At 33.8% G+C, this 11,881-nt stretch overlaps 1 protein-coding gene across 1 annotated transcript in view; it reads right to left on the bottom strand.

The window, feature by feature from the left end:
* Window positions 1-11,881, bottom strand: part of NCAM2 (neural cell adhesion molecule 2) — a 289,809-nt gene that overhangs the window by 11,556 nt on the left and 266,372 nt on the right. The window lies entirely within an intron of this gene.

The following is an 11,881-nucleotide window of genomic DNA, read 5'->3' as shown; positions in this document are numbered from 1 at the left end:
TGTTTTAACAAGATTCAGTGGTTCGTTTTAAATTAACATCAAGAAAACTAGAGAGGGCATGGTCTGATAAACTCTGCCAGAGAAAAGACAAGAAGACAAGAGCAAGGTCGATCGATCGGCTGACTATATTGACAAGATACTGATTGGTTACATGTTGAAGAAAACATACAATACAAAATACAGAAAAAGTTGGTTCCATCCCCCCCACTCCCCCCCTTACCCACCCGCCCCCAAATACTCATCATCGTGATTTGGTCAGAACAGGGCTCAGAGCCATATCATTTTTATTTTTATATATTCATAAATGTAAGGATGTCAAGTGCATATTTTACTTACTCTTAGATACTATATCTGAAGCACATTTACAATGTACATGAGTTTAGTCTCCTATCCTTTATTTGAGGATTTATATTTAAGTGTACTTGAAGTGGCTCCAGAACTCTTACCAATACTTTCTGTGGAGTTATAAAGCATGAACAAAGCAATATTTTGTCTAAACAGGCACAAAAATATGAATTGGTTTCACCATTTATAGAATGGTGAACATATAAATTCCTGCCAGATTTCTAGATTATTAAACAGAAAATAATGAGAAGTATAGCACAGTGGTTAAGAAGGTATGTCCTGGAACAAGACTAGCTGGTTCTCCCACGAATTCACTGCACAAATATCTCTGTCCTCTGGCTTGGTCAGTAATTCCCGTGGGAGTCACAGGTTGTGCAAATAGTTGGGTAGCTCAGCTGCTAACCTAAAGGTTGGAGGCCAGAGGTCACACAAGGGGGCCTCAGAAGAAAGGCCACATGATCTACTTAGGAAAAATCATCTATTGAAAACCCTATAGAGCACAGCTCTACTCTGACATATCAAATGGACAACTACTGGTTGGTTGGTAATTTCTGTAAAGTGCTTAGAATAGTGCCTGACATATATGAAGCACTCAGTCAGCATTAGCTGTCATCAGTATCCAGGAGTTTAGGTTAGGAAATGTATTACTAACATCTGTAACTTGAACAAATTAAAGAAAAGCAAAATGCAAATATCTTAACAGATCTCGAGGAAAAAATATGTTTTAAAGTTTATCAATTCTTGAATAAAAATGTAAAGATTCATGGGTTAAATAATACCATAAGCAAAATCCAATGTTTGGGATAGATTGGGAGAAATATTTACAACAAATATAACATCAAATGATTAAGGGTCATAGTATATAGTCACTAAGAAAATAAGTGAGTAAGAGAAAACATCGAACAACTCTATGAAAATGTGTAAAAAATATGAACAGGCAATTCTCAGAAAAAAATAAAGGAGACCAAAAACTAAATCAAAGCAAAGCTCAACTGGAAAGAAAAATGCAAATTTTAAATAACATCAAAATAACATGTTTCTTTTAACAGATTGGTAAAATTTAACAATAAATTTATGATATTCAATGATTGAGAAGCTGTAGAGAAATACACATTTTCTTAATTATTGCTGGGACTGTGAATCTTTATAGACTTATGAGGGCAATTTGCCAGTGCTTTTCAGTTTTGACCTGTTCCGCATTTAGGAGCTTAACGTCCGTTTACAAGATTTATTTAAAAGAAAGTTCAAAACAGCATTGCCTGTAATACAAAAATATTGGAAGTTTCATCTAAATTATAAAAACAGAGAAGTTCGTAAATACACTATGGTATGTAATATTATGAAATACTAGTTACTGATTAAAGATTGTATAGAGTTTTATGTGCTGCAATGGAAACTTCTTAAGGCTGCATTGTCATGTAAGAAAAATACAATTGTAATAATATATACCTATATATACATTAAAAAAAAAAACCCAAACCCATTGCCATTGAGTCAGTTCCGACTCATAGCAACCTTATAAGACGAGTTTCTAACAAGCAGCTGGTGGAATTGAACTGTGGACCTTTTGGATAGCAGTCCTAGATCTTAACCACTGTGCCACTAGGGTTATGTATTTACGTGTGGATGTGAGTATGTGTGTATGAAATAGGATCTCATTTCTTTTAAATGATAGACTACATAGGAAATTATTTCAAAGGATACACATCAAAATTTTAATAAAATTTATGCATGTGAAGGCAAATTGAATCAGGAATAAGGACTTTGATTTCTGCTTTCTATGTTTCTTAGATGTCTGAGTTTTTAATACAATATTATATATACGCTGGGTTATTCCTTTTGTAAGTAAAGGATGTATTTCCTAAAAAGAAATATTGATGCCTGTTAAGCTGTACTAACTGAAAGCATTAATAGCTCAAGGGTTGTAAAGTCTAAATGCACTCTGTCCTTGTCAGACATCATCTGGTATATCATGGTCATTGCGAGGTGATGTTATTGATTAATTAGTGAGAATATACTATCAGGGTATACAGATTTTAAGTAATTAAATAATTATGAAAGAAGTATTGGAAATGATTAGTCCCCAAAAGGGATGAGTAAAGGTTTATATTGTAGTTATCTTAAAATATAAATATACCTGTAAAATAGATAATTATATATCAACTTATTCTATGTTTCATTTCAGAAGGCAGAATTAATAACAAGCTTAAGGCTAGTATGTAGAAGAACTTATTTGCAAGACATTTGGACCTAGATAGAATGGAGGAAATGCAAACTACCACACAAATACAAAACAAAGAGAAATTAACTCTGGGAAATTATATGCTCCATGTGTTTACTTTGATTGCAGGGAAGATAAAATGACTTTCTCTTCTCTTTAAGGCCTCTTATTTTATGATTTCAAGTTTGGGCCAATGTATATAGTTAAAATTGAGGAACAGATATTTCTGTAATGTTTGAATTCTTCTGCCACCATGCTTTAGCAGGGATTCATGACTGAAACGGGAATTGGGTTGGCATGCAGTAATACCCCATTCATCTTGTGTTTTTATCATTCAGCTATGATATTTCTTCTCACAAACTAAAGAAAGGCTGAAAGAATGAATCACGTATGCCAATTAGCTTCCATTTGATAACCAATTATTAGATGCTCCTTTGTATTCTTCTCTGTTTCTTGTGTTCTTCAGGATTTAGGGTAACTTGCTAAAGTGTTAAATTTAATCTCTTTTCTGGAATGTTTGAAATGCTATTTCTTATCCTTTTACCATGTATCTTCACTTTCCCCCAACAATAATGATACGTCTTCCTTCTTTCTCACTGATTATTTGGACCAAGATGAACCAATACAGTAGCCACACTTTTTATTACATGATGATTTTGTGGTTGTCCTGGCACATTTCCACTAGAAGGTAAGCCTGATTTACTAACATTCTTTGTTGTTAGGCTTTTTATTTTACTATCTTCTTCACATATTAAATTGATTATTACAAAACTGATGGACAGTATAATAATAATTCCTTGAAATCAAGAAAGTAAGTGCCTCCAATGCCTAGCAATAAAAGCAACAAAGAATAATAAAAACAAATCAACACATCATTTTCTTTTCTATCAACATTACCCAGAAACTACTTATTTGCGATTTCATTCATATATCCTCAATTCTTGGATGAAGTCATGCTTCCTTTTATGATAGAGTCTTTTCTCATTCTATCCCCTTTGCCTGGAAAGCCACTTTCCACACTCCCCCTACACACATATATAGACACACACATACACACACACACACACACACCAGCTAGTTAATGGCTACTATTTCTTTATATTTTAGTTCATTCATGACATCCTCGTAGATCCTTTCTTACATAGTATTTACCACAGAAATAATTAATTTATTTATCTCTGTGATTTTTTTTTTTTTAAACTAAAACATGTTTCACAGCCACAGTACATGTTCCTGATAGCAGAGACAGATCCTGCTTTTTCTCACACTGGATCTCCAGGGAGTATGACAGTGCCTGGAATGTAGCTGTTTCATAAATATTTGTGGTTATAAATGAATGAATGGATAAACAGAAGTCAAAGGATAGTTTAATAAAATAGCAAATATTTGTCATTTTCATAAGTTAAGGTGTGGGAATGCTAGATAAATTAACTTGGTCAAGGTCAAGTAGTGATGGGCTATTCTAGGGCTGCACACTAAATCTTATAGACAACTGATATTAATTTCACTTTTTTTCTGGTCTCATGGCAAATATGATCTCTTAAAACAAAAATGATCTGCATGTGTAATGAATATGTCTTGTAATAAATCAGCATAATCTAATAAACTGTGATAATATGAAATGACAAGTCACAGAAGGCTTGTGATCATATTTAGAAGCTATATAAATTTATTTAATAAAATATGTTGTATGCTATTTCTTATGAATCTATATGCATATGAATGTTGCTGATAGGTGCCATCTAGTCAGCTCCGACTGGTAGCGACCCCATGTACGACAGAATGAAACACTGCCTGGTCCTGCTATGTTCGAGCCCATTCTTGCAGCCACTGTGTCAATTCGTCTCCTAAAGGGTCTTCCCCTTTTTTTGCTTTCTCTTTACTTCACCAACTATGATGACCTTCTCCAAAGACAGGTCCCTCCTGATAACATGTCAAAAAGTAAGTGAGATGAAGTCTTAGCATCCTCACTTCTGAGGAGCATTCTGGCTGTGTGTCTTCCAAGATAGATTTGTTTGTTCTTCTGGCAGTCCATTGTATATTCTTTGCCACACCATAATTCAAATGCGTCAGTTCTTCTTTGGTCTTTTTTATTCATTGTCCAGCATTTGTATGCATATGAAATACCATGGCGTGGGTCAGGCACACCTTAGTCCTCAAAGTGACATCTTTGCTTTTCAATGGTTTAAAGAGATTCTTTTTGCAGATTTGCCCAATGCACAAAGCATTTTGATTTCTTTACTGATAATTCCATGGGCATTGATTATGGAGCCAAATACAATGAAATCCTTGACAATTTCAATATTTTCTGCATTTATAATGATTTTGTTTATTGGTCCAGTTGTGAGGATTTTTGTTTTCTTTATGTTGAGGTGCAATCCATAAAGAAGGCTGTAGTCTTTGATCTTCATCAGTAAGTGTGTCAAGTCCTCTTCACTTTCAGCAAGCAAGATTGAGTCATCTGCACATCACAGGTTGTTAATTAGCCTTCTTCCAATCCTGATGTGACATTCTTCTTCATATACCAACTTCTCGGATTATTTGCTCAGCATATTGATTGAATAAATATAGTGAAAGGACACAACCCTGACTCACATCTTTCCTGATTTTAAACTACTCAGTATCCCTTTGCTCTGTTCGAACGACTGACTCATGTATAGGTTCCAAATGAGCACACTTAAGTGTTCTGGAATTTCCATTCTTCACAATGTTACCCATAATTTGTTATAATCCACACAGTCAAATGTCTTTGTGTAGTCACTAAAACATAAGTAAACGATCTTTTTGATATTGTCTGCGTTCAGTCAAGATCTGTATGACATCCGTGATGATATCCCTCATTCCATGCTATTTTCTGAATCCAGCTTGAATTTCTGGCAGTTCCCTGTTGATGTACTGCTGCAACTGCTTTTGAATTATCTTTAGAAAATTTTTATTTGCATGTGATATTACTGATATTGTTCAATAATTTCTGCTTTTCATTGGATCACCTTTTTTGGAATGGGCATGTATATACGGATCTCTTCTAGTCAGTTGGCCAGGTATCTGTCTTCCAAATTTCTTGGTATAGATGAATAAGTGCTTCCAGTGTTGCTTTCATTTGTTGAAGCATCTTAGTTGGTATTCTGTCAATTCCTGGTGCCTTGTTTTTCGCCAATGCCTCAGTGCAGCTTGGACTTCTTTCTTCATTACCATTGGTTCTTGGACATATGCTACCTCCTGAAATGGTTGAACTCCGACCAATTCTTTTGATACAGTAACTCTGGGTATTCCTCCATCTTCTTTTTACGCTTCCTGTGTCTTTCAATTTTTGTCAATAAAATACTTCAGTATTGCAACTCAGGCTTTGAATATGTCTATGTATATACTTATATGTGTAAGTGTGCATATATATGTGTATATATATGAAAAATAAATTTTTTTAAAAAGTTAAAATCTTTCCTGAGATGGAAGAAATTGTGGTATAAAATGTATGATGAATAACAAGCATGGAACTAATGATGTGGTTTTGTATTTCTATGTCTTTAGGGTTAATTAAACTGAGAAGAATTTATTAACAGAAGTGTCTGTGGATAAACTAAAAAATAATAGAGTAAAAAATAAATGGCAGAACTTGTATATACTTTGTTGTTGTGTATATGGTCATCAACATCCATCCGCTTAGTCCAGATAAAAACATGAAGGTGCCTCTTGATTTCTCTCTCTCACTCCAAAGTCCAATTAATCAACAAGTTGTTGACTTTATCTCTCAACTCTATTTAGAATCTATCCACTTATTATGTGTGTAGTACTACTGTCTTGGTCCAAAAGTCAATCATTTATTACCTGGAATATTTCAAGTTCATCTTATCTGGTCTTCTTGATTCCAAATCTTTCCTTTAACCTTACCCATCCTCCCAACAACCCATTCTTCACACAGTAGCAAAAGTGATCAGCTTAAAAACTTCCAGCAGCTTTCTATTTCAAATAAAATTCAGGTTTCTTACTCTGTTTCATGAAGATTTAATGCTTCTACCCCTGTAACATGATATTTATACCAGTATCTCCCTACCTAATCCCACTTCTGTTCATTTACCCTTGAACATACCAAACTTATTCTCACCTTAGGGCCTTTGCATTAACTGATATACCTGCCCAGAATGTATTCCCCCTGGTTGTTATATGGCTGGCTCCTTATTATTCATCCTTCAGCTTAAATTTCACTTCCCCTGTGAAATCTTAAATAACTCAATCTTGAATAACCATCCATCATTGTGTTTTACATTTTTCTTAGCACTTATCATAAATGGAAATTTTCAGTTTTAGTTAATGTTTACTGTTTGCTTTCCCTCATTACAATGTGAGCTCCATATGACCCAAGGCCTTCTTTGTTCTGTTCACAACTTTGTGCCCAGGTCCTAAAACAGTGCTCATTACCTGGTAATGATTCAGTAAATATTTGCTTGATAAGTGAGCAAGAATAAGAATGTCTAAAATTCAACTTTTAAGTGCTAATTCGATTACATATTATGTTTTTTTCAACGCATTTTACTGTGGGTCTCTATTAAACAAAACACCTAAACTAAAATAAAGTTAAATTTCGTGATTTCTCAATTTAGTTAACAAGACAATGTAAATGCACAACATGTTATTAGAAGTAGAATATGTGCTGATGAAGAAAGCAAGAAGTATTGCATAGAGAATTGATTTCACTCCTTTGTGGCCTCTCATTAATATCTCATTCAAGTGTGCAATAGAGTTAAATTCCTGTTTGTTCTTTATCATGTTCCATGTCCAACAAGTCAGTAGGTGGCAGTTTGATTAAGAAAAATTGAATCGACTTTTTTTGGGATTGAAAATCAATGCTAATTTAACAACTCACAAGGTTAAAAATCCCATCCAGAGTATCCATAAGAAATGGCCATAGACAAACGGCATGGTGGGATTGAGACAGGCTTGAAAAAATACATCAATGCACCCACGCAGACTGGAGTCTCCGATATTTCTAGAAAGTAACCATTATTCAGTGAAAGGTGTTGTAGGGGTTCCTTTGCATACACTGCATGTATTTCCCTATTTAAGCCTCACAGTGTATGGATTAGGAAAGGATACTCCTTCACGGATGAGGAAACTGAAGTTTACAGAGGTTAATAAGACTTGGCTAAGGATACTGAGCCTCAGGATTCAAACTCATTTGTTTTTCCTCTGTTTCTTGTATTCTTTCCACAGTTGCCAAAAAAAGACGGAAAATTGTTCTTCTCTACAATGTGGTAAATGTGTTTGAAATCAGTACCCCTCTTAGGGAAAACTCCCAAAGTGGTTGTGTTACTTTTTGAAAAAAACAACATACTACATGGGGAACACTAAGCTTTCTTATCCTTTACTTCTTTGTTCAATAGATACAGGAGAGAAGGAAGAAATAATTCGTTATTATATATGAGAGAAAGGAGACCAACCATTCAGTGGACATTAATCTGTTGTAAAGAATGCTGACAATTTAGTTAGAATGGTTAATTTTTTAATGCCAATAAAAATAATGCATTTAATAAATGTATTTTAACGTAACTATTTTAATATAACATATCACATTAAATAGAAAAATATGATAAGGAATGTAAGAATATCACAAATTAGATATGATGGGAACACACAGAAGAGGCAAGGTTTTAGCCAAGTTGGTGACATAGGAAAGCTTTAGGAAGCTAGGGCGTTTAACCTAGACTTGAAGTGTAACTTGAAATATAATTATTAGAGATGATAGATAGAGAATCACAAGAAGAAAATATTTTTTTGGGAAACCATTTCTCATGGATTGAATTATGTACCCACAAAATATCTGTCAGCTTGGCTAGGCCATGATTCCCAGTATTGTGTGATTGTCCACCATTTTGTCATCTGCAATGATTTTCTTGTGTGTTGTAAATCCTAATTCTATGATGTTGATGAGGTGGGATTAGTGGCAGTTATGTTAATGAGGCAGGACTCTATCTATAAGATTAGGTTGTGTCCTAAGTAAATCTCTTTTGAGATATAAAAGAGAGATGTGAACAGAGAGACATGGGGACCTCATACCACCAAGAAACAAGAGGCAGGAGAAGAGCATGTCCTTTGGCCTGGGCTCCCTGTGCTGAGAAACTCTTCTACCCAAGAAGATTGATGACAAACAGAAAGAGAGACAAAGCCTTCACCTAGAGTTGTTGCCCTGAATTAGGACTTCTAGCCTCCTAGACTATGAGAGAATAAAATTCTCTTTGTTAAAGCTATCTACTTGTGGTATTTCTGTTAAAGCAGCACTAGACACCATTCTAAGTTAAATTTTTGTAGTTTTGAATTTTAACTACTGACATTTTGTTTAGGAATTGGCAACCAGTAGGCATTTCAAAAATATAGCCGATGCTCAGGAGAAAGATTAGGACCAAATATGAACATATATTTGGTATTTGTACATATAAAGGCAATATTTGAAGTTATAAGATAAATTATATGCTAAGAAAGAGAACTTAGGTCAGAACTTTGAGAAACAAGATGATACAGGAACTTGCAAGTGAACAATAGAATGTCCTTGAGTCCAATATGGTCAACAATGTCAAATGTTCCAAGATGGTTCGAGTATATGAAAACTGATATGAGAACACTGATCTGATCAATATCTAATTAATCTGATCAAAGTCTTTTATGACTGAAAAGAACTTCACTGAAGGCATAGGCCATAAGTATAAGGGGTTAGGCAAAAACCACAAAATGATTTAAGCACAAATACATTTTGATAGAATATTCTGATTTAAAATTTTTCAATAATAAAAAACCAGATTTGTAGGGAAAAGATGAAAGAGAATATTGGTATACAAAATAAAACATGACATTTTGGCACCTCATAGAAAAAGAAATATTTAAAAATCAATTTCCTTGAGTTTTAGGCATTTAGAAATTCAAGAGAATCTTGACATTCAAAAATCAGATCAAAAAAAATTTCATTTTGAAAAAAATAAGTCATTTAGTTGACATGTGGGAATTATTTTAAGACAAGTAATTACCACTTTTTTTTTTTTGAATTGGGGAAATCATTTTTTACCTTTATAATTAAATTATTTACTTTCTAAAATGTATTATTTGCCATAGTGCTCACATTTTTTGTTGTTTAATTTCAAGCAAGTGTCCTCCTTTTTCAGTTTTGCTTTTGTGAGTTGCCTGTGCAAAATCCTTCCTCTTTACTTCTAAGAGATGGAAGACCTTACCCTTTTTTTGACTAATCCAGGCTGTTTTGTAAGGAGCCCGATACAAAAGAGTACCCATTGCACTTATGGTTCTTTGTGGACTAATTGCAAGGGTAGGTTGCCTATGGTTCCTCTTGTTTTCTAAACTTTGTATTTCACCATTCCTATTTCCATTCCATGGCCACAGAGTGGGCTTCTGGCTACCTTAAACTCCTGAAACTTAATCGTCAAACATAGAGTTAATGACTGAACAATCCATGACCACAGTGAAATAAATTTAAATTTGAAAGGAAATTTAAAGATCATATAATTCATACCCTTACTTTTATATGCTAGAAAAATAACCTCTAAAATATTTTGCCTCCTCAGTCATTTACAAGAGCATTTAGTAAGATATTTAAACTCCCATACCTAACAGTCAATTCTAGGTAATTCTGGTCATTACTCAATACCTTATATTTGTTTAAGATTGTACTGTTTACAGGGTCTTACCAATATGCTTGGTTGGTCATGGTTATACACATAGGGCATGTTCAGAATATATAGGTTTTGAACATGGTATTACAGGTGATATACTGATTTTTTTTTTATTTTGAATTGGTTCTATGAAAATTAAATTAGTCAAATAAATGAGAATAGGAAAAACTTGGAAAGATTAGAGAAAAAACTCAAGTCAGGAAAACAATTTGCTGTGGTAGTAACAGAAGATTAAAAATTATTCTGTTTAAAGTTTAGAGACTATATTCATAATTTCAGAAACGTTTAAAGATTATGTTTATTGCAGGAAAAGTGATTGTAGGAAGAAATAACAAATTCTTTAGTAATAATAGAATGCTGATGAATAACAATTTAACGGAGTAAAAGATTTGACCTTAAGGTTACTACACACAGTTTTGCAGTTTGTGCACTGCACTAGCCAAGAGGAACCCATTAACATTACAGTCCACATGAATGCACAGGGGACAGTCTTCCTGGATATATGTAGCAGCCTAATAAGCCTGCATGTGAGGGAATAAATTACTTTTTAAAGTTTATTGCATCAGTAAACATGGACTCTTTTAAAAAGTAGACATGCAATTATAGATTCATAGCCTGAAAGATTTTATATTGTAGAAGTATCTGTTCTCTCCCAATTAATCTATAGATTTAATGCAATCCTAATCAAAATCTTAACAGATTTGTGAGTGTGTGTGTGTGCAGGAGTTTCAAGTCGATGTATATGAATAGGCAATGAATCAAGAACAGCAACAACAATCATGAAAGAATAACAAAGCTGATGGACTTATGAGATCAGTTAACAAGAACTGTTATAAATCTACCAGAATTAATAAAGTCTGGTATCAGTGAGATAGCAGAGAAAGTGAACAAATGCAACAGGAGAATGAGTACCGAAACAGAACCATTCATATAAGGTCATCTGATAAGTGAAAAAAATGACTGCTGTATAGTGAGGAAAGGATGATGTTTTAATAAATTGTCCTAGTATCTAAACACAATTTTAAAAACCCTATCTGGAAAACAAAAAAAGTGTCTGGACTTCTACTTCAGGTGAATTGTAGATTTATACTTGAAACGTAACATTATCATTTTAGTGAGAAATATAGAAGAACACTTCAGTGACCTACGTATAGACAAATATTTTTAAAACAGGACATAAATGGGAAAATAGATATATTGAACCATATTAAAATTAAACCTTACGATCATGAAAAGAAAAAATTTTAAGAGTTAAAATATAAGTCCTAGAGAAAGAAAAGGAATCACAGAGAGAGAGAGACAGAAAGGAGACCTGCTGCCATAGTGGTTAAAGTGCTTGGCTGTTAACCAGAAGGTCAGTGGTTCAAACCCACTAGCTGCTTCTTGGGAAAAAGATGTAGCAATCTGCTTCCATGAAGATGTACAGCTTTGAAAACCCTATGAGGCAGTTGAGTTGGAACTGACTCGACAGCAGTGGGTTTTGTTTTTTGGTTGCCTATATGTGTGTATATAGATATAGATATACACACACACACACACACACACACACACATACATATACTTACGTATGTGTATATAATGTTGTCACTATATATGTCTATGCATATGTGTATGTGTGTGTGTACACACACACACATATATGGTC

The sequence above is a fragment of the Trichechus manatus genome, unplaced genomic scaffold (genome assembly GCF_000243295.1).
Source record: "Trichechus manatus latirostris isolate Lorelei unplaced genomic scaffold, TriManLat1.0 scaffold00012, whole genome shotgun sequence".
Taxonomy (NCBI): Eukaryota; Metazoa; Chordata; class Mammalia; order Sirenia; family Trichechidae; genus Trichechus; species Trichechus manatus.
This window is presented reverse-complemented; position numbering and strand designations above follow the sequence as displayed.